At 39.6% G+C, this 26373-nt stretch overlaps 1 protein-coding gene across 4 annotated transcripts in view; it reads right to left on the bottom strand.

Annotated features, from left to right (window-relative positions):
- DENND2C (DENN domain containing 2C) overlaps positions 1 to 26373 on the bottom strand; it is an 84026-nt gene that overhangs the window by 56949 nt on the left and 704 nt on the right. Inside the window, exon 2 of one of the 4 annotated variants that reach the window (XM_032302645.1) lies at positions 9495 to 9680. The exons of 2 other annotated variants lie outside the window; for them this stretch is intronic. The gene's annotated coding sequence lies outside the window, so the exon portion shown is untranslated. The remainder of the gene's footprint in view (positions 1 to 9494; positions 9681 to 26373) is intronic. One more of the 4 variants, XM_032302647.1, reaches the window with a different exon arrangement.

Below are 26373 nucleotides of genomic sequence, written 5' to 3'. Positions count from 1 at the left end.
AACCCAAGGTTATGGGCTGAATGCTTGTGTCCCCCCAAAATTCCCATGTTGAAGCCACAGCCTCAATGTGATGTTATTGGAGGTGAGACCTTTGAGAGGTCAGGAGCATGAAGTACTTATGAATGGAATTAGTGCCTTTATTTATAAGAAGAGACATAAGACAGATGAGATCTCTCCCCACCCCCATGGGAGGATACAAGACCGCCCTCTGCAAACCAGGAAGAGGTCCCTCGTGAGGAATAACATTAGACAGTACTTTGATCTTGGACTTCTCAGTCTCTAGAACTGTAAGAAATAAATTTTTGTTAAGCCACCCAGTCTACAGTAGTTTTGTTATAGCAGCCTGAGCTGACTAGACAAGCAGTAATTTCATCTTCAAAACATATCCCTAACTCTGACCACTTACCATCTTCACTGCTACCACAGTAATCAACACCACCATCATTTTCCCCTTCTTGATTTTTTATTTCTACTCAATATTCACCTTTCCTGCCCATCTAAAATTAGTCTTCTTGGGGTGCCTGGGTGGCTCAGTTGGTTCGGCTCAGGTCACGATCTCAGGGTCGTGAGATCAAGTCTCTCAGTGGGCTCCATGCTCCACGTAGAGTCTGCTTCAGATTCTCTCTCTCCCACTCCCTCTGCCCCTCCTCCTGCTCATGCGCATGCTCTCTCTCTCTCTCTCAATAAGTAAAATCTTAAAAAATAAAATTAAAAAAAACTAAAATAAGGCTTCTTTCCCCACATAGTGCTCTATGTCTTTACTCTTCTATATTTTCTCCACAGTGCTTATCATTTACCTAAAATTCCGTTATTTGTTTGTTTACGCATTATTTGTCTCCCTTGTTGGAACAAAAGACTTTCCACTACTATATTCCGAGCACCCAGAAGACTATGCACCATACAGTAATGCCCCAATAAGTATTTGCTGAATGACTAAATCCTGAATATAAGAATGTATAAAGAGCAAGGAAAGGTTTATGACAATTAGCAATGTCTATTACTTTAAGTGTTTCTGATGATGTGAAGTTGCCCCATTTGTAGGAGGGGAAAACATCTTAGAATAATTTAAGGGGAAATAACACCAAAACAACTTACTTAAATGATAATAAGCACCACAGTAATAAGAGCTTTTTGTATATTTACTGTTTGCCCAGTACTACATGCATATTCTCATTTAATCCTTTTAACAGTCTCTTGGAGGAAGATATTTTCATTTTCTAGTTGAGGAAATTGAGGCTTAGCAGGGTTAGATTACTTTTTAAGATCATATACATTACATTAAGTGGAAAAAACAGAATTTGAACTCTAAAACTCTTGTTCTTATTAGCACATAACATACTACCTTCAAGATAAAAAGACATTTTGATAAAGGACATATCTAAGTCAGAGGTCACCAAACTTTGCCTTGAAATGCCTAAAAAAGAAAATTGATTTGTGTATATTTATAAATTACAGATGTAACAACTACAATAACATCATACATACTATAAAATGAAAAATTTTAGAGCACAAGATTTTTCAAAAATTTCATTTTATTGTCTTTGTTAAGAATTAAATATATAGGGGCGCCTGGGTGGCTCAGTGGGTTAAGCCTCTGCCTTCAACTCAGGCCATAATCTCAGGGTCCTGGGATCGAGCCCCACATCGGGCTCTCCGCTCGGCAGGGAGCCTGCTTCCCCCTCTCTCTGCCTACTTGTGATCCCTCTCTGTCAAATAAATAAAATCTTAAAAAAGAAAAGAATTAAATATGTAAATGGATGATAAAATAACCATTTCTCTCTCACTCAAGTCTCACAAATAATAAATATTTTGGATAAGACTAATGTAATCAAACATGATTTTTTTGTTTTTTTAATTTTACTTTTTAAAATATTTTATTTATTTATTAATTATTTGAAAGAGAGATCACAAGTAGGGGGTAAGGATAGAGGGAGAAGCAGGCTCCCCACCAAGCAGGGAGCCTGACGTGGGACTTGATCCCAGAACCCTGGGATCATGACCTGAGCCGAAGGCAGATGCTTAACCAGCTAACCCACCCAGGCACCCTAAACACAATTAAAAAAAAAAAAAAAGAAGAAGAAGATTTTATTTATTTATTTATTTATTTATTTGAGAGAGAAAGCGTGTGAACAGGGAGGGGGAGAGGCAGAGGGAGAGAGAGAGAGAGACTCTCAAGCAGACTCCATACTGAGCTGAGGGGTTGGTGGGGAGGGAGCCTAGTGTTTAATCCCAAGACCACAAGACCATGACTGAGAGGAGATTAAGAGTTGGAGGCCCAACTGACTGTGCCACCCAGGTGTCCCCATTATGTTCTTTTCTTGAAACTGTGATTCAAAGATATAAATTCACTTTATTTCATGCTTGGTCCTAAGGGTGTTATGGGTTGAAATTTGCCCCCCCTACCCATTCATATGTTGAAGTCCCAAACCCTAGTATCTCAGAATATGACTGTATTTGGAAACAAGATCTTTAAAAAAAAAAGTAATCAAGTTAAAATAAGTTGACCAGAGTGGGCCCTAACCCAACATGACTGGTATCTCCATAAGTAAAGGACATTTGTGGGGTACCTGGGTGGCTCAGTGGGTTAAGCATCTGCCTTTGGCTCAGGTTATGGTCCTGGGGTCCCAGGATGGAGCCCCACACTCAGCTCCCTGCTCATCAGGGTGTCTACTTCTCCCTCTGCCTCTCCCCCTGCTCATGCTCTCTTTCTCTCTCAAATAAATAAATAAAATCTTAAAAAAAAAAAAGGAAAGGAAAGGAAAATTGTACACAAACCCAAAGAGAAGACATGTAAAAACACAGGAAGAAGTCAGCCATCTATAAAGCCAAGAAGAGGGCCCAGAAGAAACCAACCCTGCCAACAGCTCAATTTTAGACTTCTAGCCTCCAAAAGTGTGAGAAAATAAATTCTTTTGTTTAAGCGATTCAGTCTGTGGTACTTTTCTTATAGCAGCTGAGCTGACTAATACAAAGGGCCATAGTAATTGAAAAAGATAACTCTCCACAGTAACACAGAGCCAATGAAAGAAAAGCTTCATGGACTGAATTAAAAAAAAAAATCTGAGGATGCCATTCACCAACGAAGCAAAAGTTTTTTGAATTGTGACTAGTATATTTCCATCTCCTTCAGTGTCTATGGACCATATCTGCATATTATTTGGTCATTCTTATATTATTTAAATTTTTAACAAAGTGATTAAAAATCCACTGAAACTACTTTAAAAGATTTTAAAACAGACTAGAAAATTGTTTCCAAGGGTCCTAATGGTGCAGATATCAGAGTTTTATAGATGACACATCCTCTGTATTTGGGCAACAAATAGCAATGAAAACATTCCAAATATCAAATTCTCTCTTCAAGTCATGAGATTCTTCAGAAAAACAACAGATTTCTCATTTATTAATACATCACTTTTGCTTTGAATGCATATACTGAAGGTGTTTGTTTTTTTTTTTTTTTAAAGATTTTATTTTTTTGTTAGAGAGAGAGATACAGAGCGCAAGCACAGGCAGACAGAGTGGCAGGCTAGAGGCAGAGGGAGAAGCAGGCTCCCTGCCGAGCAAGAAGCCCGATGTGGGACTCGATCCCAGAACGCCGGGATCATGACCCGAGCCGAAGGCAGCCGGTGTTTGTATTTTTAAAATTTTCTGCTGATAACCAATTATAATTACATAAAACCAACAATTATGGAACTTTTCTACTGGAAAAAGAAAGTTGTTTGGCTTATTTTAACTCTGGAGACTCTTAAAAATAGTTCTTGGTAACAGACTAAGAACCTATTATAAGATACCAATTATTTCCAAGGCTATTACTCATCTTATTTTTCAAAGGACTGCGATGATTCTACAATTTATTTTATTTTTTTAAAGATTTTATTTATTTATTTGACAGACAGAGATCCCAAGTAGGCAGAGAGGCAGGCAGAGAGAGAGAGGAGGAAGCAGGCTCCCCACCGAGCAGAGAACCCGATGCGGGCCTCAATCCCTGGACCCTGGGATCATGACCTGAGCCGAAGGCAGAGGCTTTAACCCACTGAGCCACCCAGGTGCCCCGATTCTACAATTTAAAATATAATTTGAAAGGGCACCTGGGTGGCTCAGTGGGTTAAGCATCTGCCGTAGGCTCAGGTCAAGATCCCAGGGTCTTGGGATCGAGTCCCCACTGGGCTCCCTGCTTTGTGGGGAGTCTGCTTCTCCCTCTCCCTCTGCCTGCCACTCCCCACTGCTTGTGTGTGTTCTCTCTCTCTCTCTGTCGAAAAAGAAATAAAAATCTTAAAAAATATAATATAATTTGTAAATATCCAGGGATCCGGCAACAACAACAACAAATCTGTAAATCTACCTACTCAGACACATATAAGCTGGACACATAAAAACTATTATGTGCTGTAACAGCTAAAAGGGAACACAAAGTGAGGATGTCAGTGTCAACTCCTTTTTGTTGGGGAATGACCATTTTTCCCATTGGGATTAATCCCGTAGATAAACTCTTGACAAGGAGTGAAGGCACCAATGTCAATCTGTATAGTAAATATCCCGTAAAGCCTAATTTCTTGTTTTTTTTCAATGAAAACTAATATAAGTAACAATTCAAATGCTCTTTTCGCTTCATAGTGTATCATCTTGCACACCCCCAGGAGACAGAGTAAAGCGTTCCAGTTTACACATGCATTAACTTTAATCCCACTTTACAAAGATAAATTGAGAAAATTCGGGGGACAGGTAGCAAAATGTTTTATAAGTCTAAAATGTAAACAACCTTTTCCTTTGAAGCTCAGGAGGAGTACTCAGAAGATGGAAGAAGTATTCTCCCCCAAAGCTTTACTGAGATATAACGGACATAACACACTGTGTAAGTCAGAAGCACAATGTGACTGGATAAGTGTATATATTGTGAAATGATTACCACAATAAGGTTAGTTAACACACTTATCACCTCTCTACAATTTTGTTTTGTAGCAAGAATATTTAAGATCTACTCCCTTAGCAACAGTAATGTTAACCAGTCACCAAGAACTATTTTTTGAAAGGTGGGAAATACAGAGGTCATTTACATCTGCACAGTGCTTAGCCTTTCTTTCTTTCCTTTTTAAAAAAGATATTTAAATATTTATTTATTTGACAGACAGAGAATCACAAGTAAGTATGGAGGCAGGCAGAGAGAGAGCAAGGGAAGCAGGCTCGCCGCTGAGCAGAGAGCCCGATGCAGCTCGAAATAGGACCCTGGGATCACGACCTGAGCTGAAGGCAGAGGCTTTAACCCACTGAGCCAACCATCCTTAGCCTTTCTTGAATGACAGGGAAACACAAAAGCAGCCTCGGGGACAGGGGAGATAGGCACTAGAGGCAGGAGGAAAGAAGAATGGGATTTGGGAAAAGTGTTCCTCAGTCTAAATACCCAGGAGGCTGGCTGGCCATCACACTGTGCTTCTGTTGCAGCCAGACTTGAATCCAGGGTTCCAGCTAATCTAGTTTAAAGCAAACTAAGTATGGTTAACTGTGCAATGTACTATATCCGGAAGTGTACCGGTCCTAGAAGGCTGTGTGGGCTCCTGGTAAAACAGGCCTTACATAAAGTAGAAGTACTAACTTCCCAAACCAGCATCTTGTAAAAAATTCCAGATCCCTAGGAGTGTGAAAGCAGGCTCTTCAGCTAACCATACCTCTTAGAACTTAGGAGATAATTCTGATTTCCAAAGAGTTACTCTGGAGCACAGATCCCGAAATGAAGCTGGAAATTAGATTCACAAGCACCGGGAGTGCTGTGTGCATTAAAAATCCTTATCTGATCCCTGTATCAGGAATCCAGAGACCAAGCTCTTAGCAACTCTTGCCTTGTCCTAAATGTCTCCTTTATAAAATTTGAAATTTCTTTGGGATGCGGCTTTCATTTCTTTCTTTTCTTTTTCTCCTTCCTTCCTTCCTTTCTTTTTAAGATTATGTTGTTAGGTATATCCAAGTTTAAAATTATTTTATTTTCCTGGAGAATTATGCTTTTTCCTCCTTTGTAAAAATGTATCTTCAATTTTTGATGTGAAAGGTGTAAAAACGTTTCACTCGTGGATGAAACATTGATATAGCAAAACAGATTTAGATGATATAGACAGAAAAACAGGACTTATAATATTATTGTTCTGGACAAGGGGGGGTGACAATAGTTTGATTTGTACAGTGGGCACGCTAACAATCAAAACCAGATGATGACTGTGTCGCTGATTCACAGTATGACAACATTCTGTTCAAATCTCTAATATTTGCCCCACTTTGTCAAGCAATTTCATTGGCTTTACATCACTTCTTCCTGCTACTAGGTAATGTTTGTGAAAAGAATGCAAACTAATTTTCTTACAGTAGGACCCCTGCTAAAACACATATGTTAATCAGTACACTGTTGAAACCATATCCTTGGACTGAAACAGAATACTAAATGAAAGAGTACTATAATGCAGTTAACCTATAAATTAATGTTTTACCAAATACACTTCGAAGACATCCAACTAAATTTATCTAGAAAAATAAGTTTTGAAAGATACTTTGGGGAAAAAATAGCCACGTAATATAATCCCTAAGTTTTACAACCTATCTTCCAAATCAACTAATGGTATGGTTGGTTATCCTCACCACTGTTCCTGTCTTATAAAGAAGGCTATAAGTTAACAGGAGAGTATTTAATGTCATGTAATAGCATAACTAAGGTCAGAAGAGTCTTCTCTAAGTCAGTTCTTATATTTCTCATCAGCAGAACCTAATTTCCACTACCCAAATATGTTTAGCAAATAAAAGGTAAAGAGAAAAAATTCCAGGTAGCACAGGTCTGTCTGCAGAGTAACGGGATATTTTAACTGATAATCATCATCATTTATGAAGTGCTCCAGGTGCCAAGCATTGTGCTTAGTACCTACAGACATTATTACATTTAATTCTCACAGCTCTGACAGACAGTTATTATTCCCTCCCTTCTGCAGAGGAGGAAGCCGAGACTGAACTGGTTCGGTAAGTTACCCAGGTAACACAAACTTAGTTCCGCTTTGCTCCCAAGCTTCTGCATTTAACCAGTATGCATTACTTGTTTGTGGGTAGACATAACAATAATATCAGCTAATATAACAGGATGTCAAATGCAACTTTTCCTGTCCTCTCGGAATTTCAGCAGGGGCCTCAGAGGCCAAGATCAAAACAATAGGAGTCAAATACTTCCATATTCTAAAGAGAAGTGCAAAGCTTATAAAGTGGGGCAGCCAAAAACCAGCCCTGCTAACATCAGTTCATTACCCTCTTATCGCAACTATGTAAAAAGAATTATAATTAGTTAGTTGTAAGGATTACAAGGGACAATGTAAAGAACTTCTTTTTTTAATCTTTGTGTGTGTGTGTGTGTGTGAAGAACTTTAAAGAAATTAGACAGTGTGTATTTTCTTGCCTCCTAAAGGAAAAGGAGGAGGTACTTCCTGGTTACCTCAAGCCAAGGGACTGGAAGCTCAAGATAATCACTCCAAGTGCTTAACTTGTACCCAGAATAAGAGAGACACAGGGACTGTTAACCACTCCCACCCAAGGGGATAAAAAGTGCTGGTTCATAGCTAAATTTTTTTTTTTTTAAAGATTTTATTTATTTATTTGACAGACAGAGATCACAGGTAGGCAGAGAGGCAAGCAGAGAGAGAGGAGGAAGCAGGCTCCCTGCTGAGCAGAGAGCCTGATGCGGGGCTCGATCCCAGGACCCTGGGATCATGACCTGAGCCGAAGGCAGAGGCTTTAACCCACTGAGCCACCCAGGCGCCCCGGTTCATAGCTAAATTTTAAAGACCACTTAGGTACAGGGGCACCTGGGTGGCTCAGTGGGTTAAGCCTCTGCCTTCGGCTCAGGTCATGATCTCAGGGTCCTGGGATTGAGCCCTGCGTCGGGCTCTCTGCCTGCCTCTGCCTAGTTGTGATCTCTGTCTGTCAAATGAATAGATAAAATCTTTTTTTTTTTTAAGATTTTATTTATTTATTTGACAGACTGAGATCCAAGTAGGCAGAGAGAGAGGAGGAAGCAGGCTCCCCACTGAGCAGAGAACCCGATGCGGGGCTCGATCCCAGGACCCTGAGATCATGACCTGAGCTGAAGGCAGAGGCATTAACCCACTGAGCCACCCAGGCACCCCATAGATAAAATCTTAAAAAAAAAAAAAAGACCACTTAGGTACAGTAGTCGGAATAAATGTTTCAGCAGAAGAGGAAGTTTTATGAAATGCCACAATGTGAAAACATATAGAAAAGTAACTTTAATTACATGAAACTTTACAATTTCATTAAATTAATGTAATGTTAGTAACTGTCCATACAATTAATGAAGTTTATCTTAATTTTTTTATCTAATTATCCTTTTTAAAACCTCCTCTGTATTAAGAAATAACTATAAGAAATCAGAACTTTTAAACTTTACAAATAACTTCAAAATAACTTTAAAGCAACAGTTATTATTCTTTTTTAAGATTTTCTTTATTTGAGATAGCACACGTATGCAGGAGAGATAGAGAGAGAGAGAGGGCGTGCACACGTGCATGGGGAGGGTGCCCGGGGGACATAGAGAGAGAGAGAGAGAGAGAGAGAAGTAGGCTCAGGACCAGATCATGACCTGAGCCAAAGGCAGATGCTTAACCAACTGAGCCACTGAGATGCCCCAGTAACATAGTTTTTAAATCACAAATTCAAACTTTGCTGAGCTCTTCTTAGCACCAAAATTCTTACTTCCTATAGTGTTCAAAGGTTGAAAAAAAATTCTAGAAAGTTAAAAAAAATAAGTTTTAAATATCATAAACTACTACTTTTTAGAAATTTTGAAAAATAGAGAAAATGAGGGAAAACACCTCTAAGCCTACCACCTCCAGCATAATCGCTGGTATATTTTGGTATATTTCTTCCCTGCCTTTTTTCATAAGCATATTTTTATATAGTAGCAATTATAGTATATATGTATTCACATCCTGCTTTTTTTTAGTGTTATGTAAAAAAAAAATGCACTTTCAAGGATTTAAAACTATAGACATAACAAGCACTCCTAAAAACATACATTTATATCCACTGAACATAACTTCCAATGTTATTCTAAAGCCAAAAAGTCAGAAGACCGGATTTCTCAAGTTCTCAAATCCCCAAATTATACATTCAATGGATATTTTCTCTCACTTGACAATATAAAAACAACAGAAAGTAAAACTGTATTCACATAATTATTATTATTTTTTTAAGATTTTATTTATTTATTTGACAGAGATCGAAAGTAGGCAGAGAGACAGGCAGAGAGAGAGGGGGAAGCAGACTCTCTGCTGCGCAGAGAGCCCAATGTGGGGCTCAATCCCAGGACCCTGGGATCATGACCTGAGCCAAAGGCAGAGGCTTAACCCACTGAGCCACCCAGTCGCCCCGTATTCACATAATTATTAAACATGTCCCCTATTCCTCAAATTACCATAGAAACACACGAAGTATTAGATCTGTAGTATACTAACCTTCGGGCCCAACAATTATCTCTTTAAAGCATCCAAGTTACTCTCCTTCCCCTCCTCTTTCCTGGACAATCCAGTCCTAAAGCCATTAGGTGGAACAGAGTAAGGCAGGCATCCAGAGTAAGGCAGAGCTGCAAGGGACCAGAGCAGGGGATCAGAGCACTGGAGCTGGAGGGATCAGGATAGCATCTGTGTAAGAGGTCACATGGTGTGGCCTGTGGGGCCTGAACAAGGTCAAGTGCGCAGGCCCTACACAGGTGCAGCCCTGCCGAGGATGTCAGTGGCTGAGCAAAATGAGGGGGTACAAGGCTGATGGGTGGTCTGGGTGGACTTTCAGAACCAGCGTGGGGCGAGGAGCCGGGGCAAACTGGCCCACAGTATTGACAAGTGAAACTCTGGCTGGATTTCAGGCTGTCAGCGGGGTGTCAGTGTGTAACAGACAACCTGCACAAACAGAACACCTTGATTGACTACAGGCTTCCCCCCATCTATAAGCAGAGCATTTCTAGGAAACCTTTCCTAACCCAAACTGGTGTAAAGTGAAGAAGCGATCACCGTTAATTTATATGGAAAACTGTTTGAGCTTTCCTAGACTCCCTCCAAAATAACCTCTCTTAGGGTTTTCTGTTACCTTAGGACACATTTTGCTAATGGATGCACAAAATAAATTGAGCTAAAGCACAGATGCTCACAGATGCAGTTCAAAGCCATGGTGGCTGGATGCTGAGATACTGAGAGTAGTTTCAGGGGAAGGAGCTCCTCAGAGACAGGCTAGCTCTGTGTGTGTGGCAGGGCGGGGTAGGGGGTCATTGTGCAGAGGGTGGGGGAGCTGCGTCTATAACAGCTCAGTGTGATGCAAAACAAATGCTGAATGCTATTTTCACTTTTTGCCTTTCTTTGTAAAATTGCAGATTGCCCATAAAAGCAAAGCAGCCTAATGTGAACTCTCAAAAAATGGGGGATACCTGTAACATGCAAATATTTAAAAGAATGAGGTAGAGGGTGCCTGGGTGGCTCAGTGGGTTAAGCCTCTGCCGTCAGCTCAGGTCACGATCTCAAGGTTCTGGGATCAAGCCCCACATCGGGCTCTCTGCTCAGCAGGGAGCCTGCTCCCCACCCCGCCCCCGCCTGCCTCTCTGCCAACTTGTGATCTCTCTCTGTCCAATAAATAAATAAAATCTTTTTAAAAAATTAAAAAGCAAAAAAAAAGAATGAGGTAGAGATCTGTGGGCACATATGGAAAAATGTCCAAAATAAAAGTGGGGGAAACAATCTCTCTAGTATGATTACATCTCTATACAGACTTTTAAAAAGGATATACGGATATGTATAATACATACTCATACACACACACACACCCCTTGCCATGATGTAAACTGACATTACCACAGCTGATTCTCCTGCATTCAGCCTCCTTCTCTGAAATGGGAGGGGATGGACGAGACTTCTTCTCTTCCTCAAAGTGGACCAAGGGATTGCTTAGAAAGTGATCATCTTACAATCATTTGGACTTTCTCAGTTCAGTATGTGGTTGGTTCTGTCAGTAAAAGTTACATTATCTTCACATTGATACTTTTTATATAATCAGACCATACTTTAAGAAAATTTTTATAGTCTTTGTAGTAACATGACTCAATATTCTATAAGATTAAATTTTATGGACACTGTGTGTTGGATTGTGCTGGATAAGCAAGAAATCACCAGTGATGGGACCAGTGATAAGGCCCTGGAACAAGTTTTTTTACTCTTTATTTTATAACTTTTTACAAGGCTTGAATCTTTTTTTTTTTTTTAACGATGGTTATATATTTTTTCTTGTTTTTAATATTAAAACAGGATCTATTCGGGTGGTAGAATAATGGATCTTTTAAGTTGTATCCTTTATATTTTTCTATATTAAATAAAATCTTAATTTAAAAAAAATGAATACACAGATATTGCAGAAATAGCACTTCCAATAATTTATCCTAGGGGTGTAACTGGATAAATTCACGAATATGTACACAAGAGTAGGCTTTTTTATTTTTTTGAGGTTTTCCTTTTTTCTTTTTTCTTTTTTAGTAAACGCTATACCCAGTGTGGGGCTTGAACTCATGACTCCAAGATCGAGTCAGATGCTCTCCTAAATGAGCCAGCCAGGTACCCCAAGAGTAAATTGAGATTACTGTAAAGCTGAAAATAAATTTCCAACAGGGGACTATCATTAAATGTACAGTATTACGGTAAATTCATACACTGAAATACTAATAAGTTATACCATGTTCAAAATCTATTAAGAAAAAGAAAAATATTATAAGAATTAATTAAAAAATCTAGATGAATAAATAAAATTTAAAAGTAAATATATACTGAAACATTGACAGTGATTATCTCTAATAATAGAACTATGGTTTTCTTTTAGTTAATCTGTATTTTCTAATTTTTAGTGTTTTACTTTTTTTAAGATTTTATTTATTTATTTGACAGAGAGAGACACACAATGAGAGAAGGAATACAAGCAGGGGGAGTGGGAGAGGGAGAAGCAGGCTTTCCACCAAGCAGGGAGCCTGATACAGGGACCCTGGGACCATGACCTGAGTCAAAAGCATATGCTTAACAACCGAGACACCCAGGTACCCTATATTTTATTTTATTTTAAAGATTTATTTATTTGAAAGAAAGAGAGAGAGCACAAGCAGGGGGAGTGGCAGGCAGAGGCAGAAGAAGCAGACTCCCCACTGAGCAAGAAGCCAGACACAGGGCTTGATCTCAGGACCCTGGGATCATGACCTCAGCTGAAGGCAGATGCTTAACTGACTGAGACACCCAGGAACACTTGTATTTTCTAATTTTTAAATAAAAATAAACATAAATCACTTGTATAGCATTTGTTACCAATAAAGGTAACTTGCTTTTTAGAAGATTCATCAAATATGTCCTGAGCACCCACTTCATATAAAGGCACTTGGGAATTACAATAGCAGTAACAGTAGTTGAGCCATATTTTTTTTTTTTTAAAGATTTCATTTATTCATTTGACAGACAGAGATCACATGCAGGCAGAGATGCAGGCAGAGAGAGAGGGAGAAGCAGGCTCCCCAGTGAGTAGAGAGCTCGATGTGGGGCTCGATCCCAGGACTCCGGGGATCATGACCTGAGTTGAAGGCAGAGGCTTTAACCCACTGAGCCATTCAGGCGCCCCAGTATTGAGCCTTATTAAGTAACTATTATGCGCCAATCACTTCAGTCACTTTATCTCAGTTAATTTTCGGAGCACCTCTCTGCGGTAGTAGATCAGTTAGGATTAAGTTTGTGTACAGATTACTTAAAAACTGAAAAGAGCAGTGGCTTAACCAATGTTTGTTAAACAAAGAGATGTCTGTTTCTCTGCCACTTAAGAGAGAGTAGGCAGCCCAAGGTGCCCCCAGGTCCTCAGGCTCCAGTGTTTCTGCTACACCATACTTATCATATAGCTTCTGTTGTCATGATCACTTCAGGCTCAAATTAGCTGTCAGAGCTCCAACTATTATATCCACATTCCAGGAAATAAAAAGGAAAAAAGGGAGCTCTATTAAAGCTTCATTCCTGGAAGTTCCATGTAACACTTTTGCTTATGGCCCACTGACCAGGACTTAAATCACATGTACTGTATGAATGGAGGCTGGAATATAATCATTCATCTTTTCATCCTGCAATGTGCCCAGCAAAAAACTGATTTCTGTTTCTTTGGAGAATGCATATTAAAGTAAGCAAAAAATCTCTGCTGCAGGCAGGTTACTTCTGTCCTCATTTGTAGACAGAAAACAGAGGTGTAGAGTCACATAGCTGAGTGGCAGAGAACGTCATCAGTCTATGTACCTTTCATTTCATATTACATCCCATTAGAAAATTAATACATGAAAATAAAATACAAACACGCTCACAGGAAATTTATATATAATTACGGGAAGTTTATTATTAAATGGGATTTGACAGATGAGAAAGTATCTACCAGAAGAACAGAACTAAGAGGCATACCGGACAAACAGAACAACAGTAACAAGTATTTCTCTTGTTTTTGCCTTTTCTTGAATTCATTTTAACATAATTTATACAATAGTATTATTCCTTTTTAAATTTTTTAATATTTATTTGAGAAAGAGAGAGAAAGAACAAGCATGGGGGAAGGGCAGCAGGAAAGGGAGAAGCAGACTTGCCACCAAACAGGGAGCCCGATGTGGGACTCGATTCCAGGACCCTGGGATCATGACTTGAGCTGAAGGCAGACGCTTAACCAACTGAGCCCCCCAGGTGCCCCACAGGCGTAGTATTCTGTGTATGTTTTCTTTCATGCAAAATAATGTCTGTATGATTCATTCATGTTGTTGTATATAGCAGTAGTTTTCCCTTTTTCATTGCTGAGTATTATTCCATCCAATGGAAACACCAGCATTTATTAATCCATTCTCCTTTTGTTTTTGTTTTTGTTTTTTTAAGATTTTATTTATTTATATGATAGACAGAGATCACAAGTACACAGAGAGGCAGGCAGAGAGAGAGGGGAGGAAGCAGGCTCCCCACTGAACAGAGAGCCCAATACGGGTCTTGATCCGGGACCCTGGGATCATGACCTGAGCCAAAGGCAGAGGCTTTAACCCACTGAGCCACCCAGGTGCCCCGAATCCATTCTACTTTTGACAGATACACACATTTGTTCCAGGTTTTGACTATTATGAGGAAAGCTCTTATAAATATTCTTCTACGTGTCTTTAATATACACAATTACTTATTTCTCTTGGGTATTAACTAGGAGTAGAATTGCTGGGTTATAGGACAGACAGATGCTTCACTTTAATAGACGCTGCCAAAGGCTTTTCAGAAGGGTTTGTACCAACTTACACAACTTACAATTTACACTCTCCCCAGCAGTCTATTAGTTCTGGTCACTCCTCAGCCTCACCAGCACTTACACTGTTAGTCTGTTACATTTTAGCCATTCTGTTATGCAGTGGCATCTCGCTGTGGTTTCCATGTAAACTTTACACTCATTTATTTCTTACCATACCATGCCACACATCCTTTATTACCACAGAATCATACTTTATTTCTTCAAATGATTTTTTTTTACAGGTTATCATACTCTGCTGGAATGAAGCATTATAAATTCCAAAAACAGTACTAACCCGAAACAGGTCAGTTTGGGGACATTCTAGGTCAGTTCTTTTCTATCATAGATGGTAATTTCTGTCATAAATTTAGATAAAAGATGGGAGAAAATGCCAAGAGTGTGTGGAATTATGGAAGCCAAAGGAAGAGAATCTTCCAAACAGAAAAGAATGGTCAACAGATACACCACCAGACGGTCAACTAAGGTAAGGATGCCTGGGTGGCTCAGTTGTTTGAGCATCTGACTCTTGGTTTTGGCTCAGGTCACGATCGCAGAGTCCTGGGATCAAGCCCCTGTATCAGGCTCCGCACTCAGCTGGGAGTCAGCTTAAGGTGTTTCTCTCTCCCTTTCCCTCTACCCATCCCCCTACCCGCCTCCACTTAGGTTTGCCCTAGGGTGTTCTGAGATAAATAAATAAATAAATAAAACAAGTTTCAAAAAAAAGTTTAAAAAACAAAGGTGAGATCAAATAAAGACCTGAATGTGTATTAGTCATTAGGACCTAGGCAAGAGCAGGTTCGGTGGCATGGAGGAAGCTAAGGAGGTCACAGTGAACTGACAGGTGAATAGGACAAAAAGAATGGAACCAGCAACTGGAGACAATCCTTCAAGGAGCTCATCCAGGCAGGCAAGTGGACAACAGAGTAGTAGCTAACCAGGAACACAGGTTTCAGTAAAGCCTTTTTTTTTTTTAATAGAAAAGAACTAAGATTATTTAAACACTGGTGGAAAGGAGTCAGTAGAGAAGAAACAAAGGTGTGAGAGCAAACCCCTAAAGGGAGAGATGGTGTGGCACCCACCTGGAGCTGCAGGGGTTAGCAGCTGACAGGAAGAGGGACAGCTCTCCCACTGGGACAGAAGGGAATGAGGAAAGAAAGTAAGGACGCAGGTGTACTTATAGAAGGTGGAAGGGCCGTGCACGGATGAACTTCCCCCACCCTGAAGGCTGCCGTCTCCCCTCTGAAGTAACAGGTGAGATTATCTGGTAAGAGTCAAGTGAGAGAGGGAAAACCCCAGCGCAGAGGTTTTAAGATAGGCTCGGTGCAGAAAAAAGAAGCAAGAATCTACAGGTTCCCTAAGCAGAGAGTTTTTTAAAAAGCAGAGTCAGGAACTAAACCTTTAAGAACATGAAACATGATTAGGATCTGTAAACGAGCAGAAATGACAAAATCAGGCAATGAGTGGCCAAAAGACTAGTGAGGGCTGACAGGATCAGGATAATGTGGATCACAGGTGATCATGGGAGGGAAAATGTCCTAGAAAGAAAAGGAAGAGGCGCATCAGTATCTTAGGAGTAGGGAGCCTGAAGACTGAGAGGGGTCCTCATTCTTTTTTTTTTTTTTTTTTTGTTTTATTTGACAGACAAATCACAAGGAAGCAGAGAGGCAGGCAGAGAGAGAGAGAGGGGGAAGCAGGCTCCCTGCAGAGCAGAGAGCCCGATGTGGGGCTCGATCCCAGGACCCTGAGATCATGACCTGAGCTGAAGGCAGAGGCATTAACCACTGAGCCACCCAGGCGCCCCGGGGTCCTCATTCTTGATGAGAGGGCATTAACGAATGGTGTCAAAAGGACAGTAAGGACAGATGACAGCTAGCTAGATGACAATCAGTGAGCAAATGGAGCAGTGATGAACACAACAGCTATCGTAAAGCCAGTGAGACGAATAAAAACACAAGGGGCAAGTCATTTCAAACACAATGTTTTAAAGCTGGGAAAAAAACCTATACATCTTTAAAAATTGTGGCCAAAAAAAAAAAAAAAAAAGAAGAAGGATAAATACATGGAAAACGGTTTGGGGAAAGTTAAGTCTTATGGAAGAAAAAAGCTTAGGAGTCCAAGAAGGATGGCAGCTCTCACAGAAGTGGGAGAAACACGAGAAGGTGTGTATAATGAAGACTCAGACCAAGTCAGGAAAAGTTTCTCACACCAAGTCAGTGAAGCTTGCTCATGGTGTACTAGGTCTCAATCTATGAAAAGAAAATGCCTGACTATTTTAGAGAAAAGACCTGGCTACTTGAGGTTAAAATCTTGAAAAAAATCTACTCAAGCTACTCAACAAGATGCACAGTTCAGAGATAAGTGGCTGGATAGCTGATTGGAGTTGGATGGCATGATTCCTAGAGGGTCCGGCTTATCTGATTCTTCACCTCCCTGTGAAGCTGGGCATAAGAATGAACAAAATAAGCTGGGGCCAGAAAGAGGAAAACTAGTGATTCACTCCACTCAGGGGAATGCCTTGCTTCTTGGGGTGCATAATGGAAGATCAGTGGAGAAAGCAACCTGGTGATATGATGAGGGCAAAACTGAAGTCTCAGGCACTGGGTGAAGGAGAGGCCTGTTTGTGGGGAGAAACTGGGCTTGAGGGAATCAAAAAACACAAGGAAAGTAGGAACATGTAATATCCACAGAGGAGGGGATAGAGCGGGCAATCATAATTTTTCTGGGGAGGCAAAAAGGGATCATCAAAGGGCAGGAACAGCAGAAGTATACATTGGTCTGGTTTTATAAAACATGCACACACCATCACCAAGATTCTTGAGCCGGCTTAGTGAGTGAGGACTGCCCAGCGAGTCAAGTCCTTCCTCCTGCATTACAGGCCAGTGTTTCATGAACTGTCCTAACCAAACCCATGGCAAGAAATACATTTGTTGTCAAAATACACACATCTGAGGGGCGCCTGGTGGCTCAGTGGGTTAAGCCGCTGCCTTCGGCTCAGGTCATGATCTCAGGGTCCTGGGATCGAGTCCCGCATCGGGCTCTCTGCTCAACAGGGAGTCTGCTTCCTCCTCTCTCTCTGCCTGCCTCTCTGCCTACTTGTGATCTCTCTCTGTCAAATAAATAAATAAAATCTTTAAAAAAAAAATACACACATCTGAAACAGAAGTTGCACAAAATAATTACCCTTACTACATATGATAAAACATAAAGTTAACATCAAATATTATGTTCCCATGATGTAAATACACTTAAAATTCTAAAATAAACAATATAAAAATTAAAATTAGAAGAGATTCAGTGTAATGCAATAGGTGACCTTTCTTGTTCATAAATTAATTCCAGTTCTGAAAAACACAGACAATGCTACGTACTTATCAGGTTCACTATAGAGTCTTTTATTCTTTTGTTTTAAATTGGGTCAGGGTGGAAAATCCTAGTTGAAACAATAAGTTGGTGTGAATGGCAAAAATAGTACTACATTCTTTCTACTTTGCAATGGAAAGTCTCTGGTCTTAATACAAAATGATAAGCAATGTCATATAATCATTCTTCACAGTAAATGAAGAACTAAACCACAAAAATCTATTTTCTTGGCAAATTAAAAGCATGGTACAACTTATAATATCAGTGATCCCATCACTTTGGACTGTGATATCTGTACCAGACTACAGCCACCTTATCAGCATTAATGAAACATCCCATAATGGTATGGAATGAGGTATGTCATCACTAAGAGATGAAATTATAATTTTCAGCTGATTTATCTTCAAAAAGTCATAAACATAACATCCATGCATTCTACTTTTTTAGTGTTTTATTTATTGAGACAGAGAGCGTGAGCATGGGGTGGGGAGGGGCAGACAAAAAAGGGAGAAGCGGGCTCTCTGCTGAGCAGGGAATCGATCCCAGGACCCTGAGATCATGACCTGAGCTGAAGGCAGGCACCTAACCAACTGAGCCACCCAGGGGCCCCCCATCCATGCATTCTAGATGAATATTTTTTCCCAAGAGGCATGTAGCCATTTCTGTTTTGAAATTAAAACAATGAATCTTTACCAGGAATGGTCCTTGAATAAAAAGGAACCTGAGATAATTTTACTTTTTTTGTCTTTGAAAATATTTGAAAAGGCTTACTGAAAAACCCAGTATACTGTGTTTCTAAAAGTCTTTTTAAAGAGTTTTAGCTTTCATCTGCAACATTAATACAAATACAAAGACATTAATACAAAAACCTGTCATTATAGTCAGGTTTTGCACATTTGATAAACCTGTATTTTAAATAATCTTCATTAAAAGTCTTAGGCTCTTTCTCAATTCACTATTTTCTCAACATTTTTATACTTCCAAATGCAGCTATTGAACATGTTTCTGGATCCTTACTTCATGCTTTCTTCTAATAGCTAAACAATAAATTTTACAGGCAAACTGATCTAATTTACTTTTAAATTACAATTATTAGGGGCACCTGGGTGGCTCATTCCGTTAAACGTCTGCCTTGGAGTCAGGTCATGACCCCGAGGTCCTGGAATCAAGTCTGGGAGCAGGGAGCCCGCTTCTCCTTCCTCTGCCCTTCTGCCCTGCTCGTGCACTCTCTCTCTCTCTCGATTAGACAGCAGGTCACCACTTTCACACACAGCCAAGACGATTTTGAGACATTTTGCCTGACCTTGAATTATGCTAATTGGATTGAACTATGCAATGATAACCACTGCATCGTGATCCTGTGCAAATGGACCATCACTTTAATTCACATAATGTTGCTCTTTTGTTCCTTGCTAGCCCTTACCATGGAGGTAGGGGCCAGGGAAAGGGGAGTTTGCAGTAAACACTGTTGCAGAGCAGGCTGTGGCCTTTCCTCCCAGCAGGTCCTATTATCACTGGCTTCAATAGGCTCTATAGAGTATCAAAGAATACAGATAAATATTTAAATATAAAATTATGCTTCATACTGCCAAGTAACCAATTCAAACATATCTTAGATAGCTGGAGATTTTTGTTTTTTTCACTCCAGTGGAAAAAAGAAAGACAAAAACAACAACAAACCACATCTCTTTTAAGTTGCTGTAAGAATAACACACACTCACCCATCTCTCTTAATTTTAATATCCATGCAAAAAACCCCATACATATGCCATTTCTATCAATTTAAACTTTGAAGGAAGACTAGTAGTTTTCTTCCATGTTCTCTGTTGTAAACATTTATCACTGTGATAAAAACCTTGAAAGTCAGAAATCTAACTTAAAAAAAAAACAGCATAAATAATAACCTTTAACTAATATAAGTGGCTTAATATTGCCTAAACTGAATGCTAAAAAGTCTGTTTTCAGGCTGCTACTCAGGAGTCTAAGACTTCTAAGGAAAAAAATATTGAATTTCCTTCTCAAAAACAGGGGGTACAAGAGAAACATCTGGAACAGCCAGATGTGAAGTCAGTCCTTTCCATTTCCTTCTCTTGTATCACCAACATTTACTTAATCCTTCAATCTTACAACCTCCTATAATGCCGATAAAGTGAAGAAAAACTTCATGTTTTCTTTTCCTTAGGATAAAAATTACTCATTGAAGTCAGAGAGGAAAAAGACAAAAAAGATTCCATCCTGTCTAATCCTCTGGGAACCAGTGCAGGACACTCCTTCAAGTTTTAGTCTTTTTTTTTTTTCATTTAGTTTTCAATGTCCCCACTTTCACTGAGGCAAACAGATCACTGTTTGCCAAACATTTTTTATTAATTATTTTTATTAACATATATTGTATTATTAGCCCCAGGGGTACAGGTCTGTGAATCATTAGGCTTACACAAGTCACAGCACTCACCATAGCACATACCCTCCCCAATGTCCATAACCCGACCACCCTCTCCCTAACCTCAAACATATTTTTGATCCTGACATTGTACAAGTTAATCTATTTCTCAGTTTCCAAAACAATAAAGGGAGTATTTTCCACCTATTTTATATGAGAAATGGGAGGATGAATTTGAAAATTTTCATACGTTTTCAGCAGGAGGTGCAACTTCGAAGAACTTTTATTTTTACTTTTATTTAAATTCAGTTAGCCAACATATAGTACATCATTAGTCTCAGATGTAGTAAAGAACTTTTAAAAATTTTTCATATTTATTTATTTATTTATTTATTTATTTTTCATTGAGAGAGAGATCACAAGCAGGCAGAGTGGCAGGCAGAGGCAGAGAGAGAAGCAGGCTCCCTGCTGAGCAAGAACCCTGGATGTGGGACTTGATCCCTGGACTCTGGGATCATGACCTGAGCCAAAGGCAGCAGCTTAACCAACTGAGCCACCCACGTGCCCCAGGAACTTTTTTTTTTTTTTAAACTAAACTTACAGATCTAAATACTTCAAAAAACATCCCATATGATAGAATCAAGCAAATGTGGCCCACCATCTGTTTTTATATAGCCCCTGAGCAGACTGGTTTTTATTTTTTAAATGGTTGAGAAAATAATCAAAAAGTATAATATTCTGTGACATGTGAAAATAATATGAAATTCAAATTTCAGTGTCCACAAATAAACTTTAACTGGAACACAGCCCATGCTCTTTCATTGAAGTATGACAAGTCTCTTCCGGCAGGACTGAGGGCTGATAGAGATGGATGGTCCACAGAGTCTAAAATATTTACTCGCTAGCCCTTTACAGAACGTTTGCACTCCCTGCCTTAGGAGACCATACATTTATTTGAATAATACTACAAATTAGGAAAACATTTTTGAAAGTCCATTTTTGAAAATGCTTTCATAGCTATAACATATTCTTTTGACTCTTCTCAATGGTGGCAAACCTTCACTCTTTGATTATGAGTATGAATTCTGGAGATGGTTAAGCCACCTGGAGACAAAGTTGAGTAAGACTGGTTATCAAGATGAATCAATCAACAAACATGTATTAATAATCTATATATTTACCAGAAGCGAAGATCTCTTCTGGAAAAAAGCATTCTCTGACTACCAATCATGTGAGGGTATAGTAATTTGTTTTCATAGCTCTGATTCAAGATAAATAGGCTGTATATGCATGGAAATTGAAAGTACAGAGGTGGGGGACACCTGGCAGCTCAGTCAGTTTAGTGTCGGACCCTTCATCTCAGCTCAGGTCTTGATCTCAGTCCTGAGTCCAACAACAAAAAAAGTAAGTACAGAGGAGGAAAAATAAAACTAGAAGATCTACTTTCTTGTGTGGCTGGGAATATGCTATAGTTTTGTTTTGTTTTTTTTTTTTTTTTTACAAAGAGCAACTCCAATAGTATTTCGGGCAATATACTTTTGGAACAAATGAGTGACTCCCAAATAAAATTTTATTTTATTCACTTTTTATTTATTTTTATAATTTATTTTGAAGTAATTTCTACACCCAACATGGGGCCTGAACTCACAACCCTGAGATTAAGAGTTGCGTGCTCCACCAACTGAACCAGCCAGGCACCCCCACCCTCAAAAAAGGTTGAAAAGAACAGGATTCACTGGGTTGTAAAAGTTGCTTAACCTTCAGTTAAATCCCATCTTATTGATTTATAATCACAAATTATAAGACAAAATTAGCATCAATCAATCAATCAATCAATCAGTAATCCCTTCCACTCATACAAAGCAAACCATTTATCCCCGGCCCTCTTCTCTTCTAGTTCCATATGCTCTTCCTGAGCAATTCCGTCTGCTCTTAAGCCTTCAATTACCACTTACTTGCTAACTCTGCAATCTGAATCACCAATCTCAGCCTCCCTCCTGAGACTGGTGGCTCTGGACCCTCCTCTGGCAACTCCACCTGAAGTGTCCAAGACACTTCAAACTCAACATGCTCTAAATGAAACAATGCTCTTCCTCCCACATTAAAAAACAAAAACAAAAACAAAAAACAAAAACAAAAAGAAAACAAAAAACGAAAACCACCAACAACAGAACAAGCTCCTCTATCCAGTTTCCAAGCTAAAAAATGAAGTCATTTACTTTTCTGTTCACCTTCAAAGCCAATCACGTTTTAAGCCCTGTAAATTCTACATCTTCATTATCCTGTCCTCTCCTCTTCACCTCTGTTACGTTTTTCCCACTCCAGGCCCTTACCCTCTCTTATCTGGACTATTTTCAATACTGTTAGCCTTCTAACTTATCTCTCTACGTTTTACCTCTCTCCGTCCAATCGAGCCTCTGTCCCATGCGGCTACGTTATCTGTCTTCACTACCTAAAATCCCCCACTGGCTTCTCCATTGTCTTTAGAATTGAGTCCAAAGTTCTAGCATGATCCACAAGCTCTTCACTGTGTGGCACCAGCAGACTTCTTTTTTCTCTTTCTGAGTCATAACTTTTTACTTACCTACCTCCATACGTTCTTCTGTAACACATCCTGCATTTCAAAGTATTAAAACTACCTTTAATACCACATTCTATAGTGAACAATTTTGCCAAATTGGATAAACCTTCATTAATCCAAATGAGAGGACTGAAACCCCATGCTTACCTCATTTCTAGCAATTTCAGTGATCCTAACCTGGTTAGCAGTCAAGTTCAGAAATGTTCTTTTGCCAGTTTATTTCCAAGCACCATCCCCTTTAGCCCAGCCTCTTATCTCCATACACTCTAACCTTTATTTCTTTTTAAATAGACATTAAGATTTTTTTTTAAAGATTTTATTTATTTATCAGAGAGAGAGAGGGGGAGAGAGCAAGCACAGGCAGACAGAATGGCAGGCAGAGGCAGAGGGAGAAGCAGGCTCCCTGCCGAGCAAGGAGCCCGATGTGGGAGACTCGATCCCAGGACGCTGGGATCATGACCCGAGCCGAAGGCAGCTGCTTAACCAACCGAGCCACCCAGGCGTCCCGACATTAAGATTTTTAAAAATTAATTGATTGGTTAATTTTTGAGAGAGAGAGAGAGAGAGACAGAGTAAGAGAGCAGGAGTGGGGGGGTGGGGTAGAGAGAGAGAGAGAGAGAGAGAGAGAGAAGCAGACTCCCTCCTGAGCAGGGAGCCCAACATGGGACTGGATCCCAGGAGCCTGGGATCATGACCTGGGCCAAGGGCAGACACTTAACCAACTGAGCTACTGAGGGGCCCACACTCTGACCTTTAGTCAATAAACTACAACATATTCCTCACAAATACCATATATTAATACGTAATATTTCTGTTTTCATCCACATCTTCTGTTTCCTTCCCCAACTCAGTTAACTCCTATCCTTTTCTCAAAGCCAGATTCAAATATGATATCTTCTCTCTAATCTTCCTCCTTCCCCTCATCATTGTCCCCGCTGAATTCTATCTCTATCTCTGTTACAACTCTTATCACACTGAAATTGTAGGGACTTATTTACATGTCTGGTCATTAGCTTCTTGCCACCAGGAGAGCATTTTCTTTTCTTAAAGCAAACATTTAACTTACCGTCTGAGAACAGACATTTTAAACTTCTTATTGAAAAATAACCACCTCTTCTATTATGAAGATAATGCCATAATTGCAGTAACTGAGTGACGGAGAGTTTAGAAACAAGAAGAATCCCATCATTCATGGGGGGGTGCTCTTATATACAAAGTATAATTAAATTGTAGCTTGGACAAACCTCCATCCACATCTTGCAATAGCAGTTTCTTTTTCTTTATGTCTCTTTCTTTCCTTCTTTTTGAAGAAGTTCTTTACAGAACTCTCCTAAACACACCTTGGGTTTTATCGGTATTTCACTCACAGAATATGAAACTCCATACAATGCAAAAGTTAGGATTAGGATTTTTGGAGTTTGCCTGGTCTGAATGCTAGCCTTCCTGCCTAGGCTCTTTGATAGGGGATTATTCCACCTCTGTATCTCTTAATGAGGACCCAGAAATAACGACAACCCTCATGGTGCTGTGGTAAGGACTCAATAAACTCATGCACGTAAAAAATTTGGAACACTGCCTGGTTGAGAAGAGGTCCCAATAAATGCTGACTGATGTTATGACCAGTTTTAAAAACAGTTTTCTTGCTACTTATTTTAGCCAACTCGGTAGTGTTAACCTCCCAGAAGGAAGGAATTGTATTCTACTCATACACAAATTCGATGGAAGTACTAAAACTGTGCCATGGAATATAACAGGTGCTCAATAAATAATGTGCCTGTAAGGCTTCAGACCTCCAAGAGGAACAAACTATAAGTTACAGCAAAATTTATACATAGAGAATGCATTTAAAATAATACTTTAAGTATTTTCAAAACACCTATCTTCCACTGAACTGCTTAAACGTAAAACTTTTAAAGCAAGGGCGCCTGGGTGGCTCAGTGGGTTGGGCCACTGCCTTCGGCTCTGGTCCTGATCTCAGGGTCCTCGGATCGAGTCCCACATCAGGCTCTCTGCTCAACAGGGGACCTGCTTCCCTTCCCCTCTCTCTGCCTGCTTCTCTGCCTACTTGTGATCTCTGTCAAATAAATAAGTAAAATCTTAAAAAAAAAAACTTTTGGGGCGCCTGGGTGGCTCAGTGGGTTAAAGCCTCTGCCTTCAGCTCAGGTCATGATCCCAGGGTCCTGGGATTGAGCCCCACGTTGGGCTCTCTGCTCAGCAGAGAGCCTGCTTCTCTCTCTCTCTCTGCCTGCCTCTCTGCCTACTTGGGATCTCTGTCTGTCAAATAAATAAAATAAAATCTTTAAAAAAAAAAAACTTTTAAAGCAATACAAAAATTGTATTCATTAGGAAGTTTACCTCTACTCCATTTGACTTGCTCTTAGTATCCAGTGGTCTAAAATTCTTGTGTATAAGACAGATCATTTAAAATACAATTTCCAGGGGCGCCTCGGTGGCTTAGTGGGTTAGGGCCTTTGCCTTTGGCTCAGATCATGATTGCAGGGTCCTGGGATTGAGGCCTGCATTGGGCTCTCTGCTCAGCAGGGTGCCTGCTTCCCTTCCTCTTTCTCTCTGCCTACTTGTGATCTCTGTCAAATAAATAAATAAAATCTTTAAAAAAAAAAAAACGAAACTCAATTTCCAGGTTTAGAAAACTCTCTTTTCACATCAAAAAAACTAACATTCTTCCTTTATATCTGTATTTTAAAAAATCTATTGCCACAGTTAATATTAAAAACAACAACAACAACAACAACAACGAAAGGCCAAGAGACACAATTACTACATTTCCTGGTTTCTGCCTGGGAAACTACTTCAGAACACGCCTACAAGTATCCCCAGTAAAAAAGTCTGCTGGTTACAAACTGCTATTCTTTTTTATTTCCATTCCCCCTCTAAAACCCCACATACATTCATATACCAATAGAAAAGAATGCACATGTCTATAATAAAGGTCGTACAAAAAAATACAGCTACATATTAATTTTGTTTTGAAGGACTGAAAATTTACTAAGTTTTTACTAAAAGCAGATGAAAGTCTAGATCTGAAGCAATACTCCCAGCTTACTTTACCAGGTAACTTAAACTCTATTTACTTAAAGCAAAAAAGTAGATTATTTGATTGGTACTGAACTTCATGATAATGCAGTAACAATATGTAGATAATATGTTCTATTCTAGAAAAATTTATTGATCAGTTAAAAAATGGACCACACTTCAAACAATACTGATTTTGTTGGGGTAGGGGGAGCTTAAACAATTTATTTACTAAGTAAACAGAGATTTAGGACTTTATCTACAACACTGGAGGTGAATCACTAGCTTCGGGATAAAGGTTTACAGAGTGCCTACTATGTGCCTGGCATTTAGTAGTTGCTTTACAGAATATGCTTAACGCTGGTGCGCAAATTACAATACCTAACATTTACAGACTACTCTCACTCATCTCCTTTGACCTTCAGACTACCCCTAAGCATGAACATCCCAGATTTACAGCTAAGGAAACAGAGGCCCAGAAAAGTCGATTTGACCGAGGTATCACATCTGTTCTGTGGGTCCTGGCCGAGACTCCAGCCCTTGACTCATTATCTAATCATCATCTGCTATACTCGTTACTCAGAAGTTCTTAGATGTTGCGTTGTCCAATTTTAACATCAAAATCCTACTGGACAACTTTCAATGCTGTGCTCATTAGATTCTGTTATGAATCAAAACACAC

Source organism: Mustela erminea, chromosome 10 (genome assembly GCF_009829155.1).
Source record: "Mustela erminea isolate mMusErm1 chromosome 10, mMusErm1.Pri, whole genome shotgun sequence".
NCBI lineage: Eukaryota > Metazoa > Chordata > Mammalia > Carnivora > Mustelidae > Mustela > Mustela erminea.
Note: the sequence above shows the minus strand (reverse complement) of the source record. Positions and strands in the feature narration are given on the sequence as shown.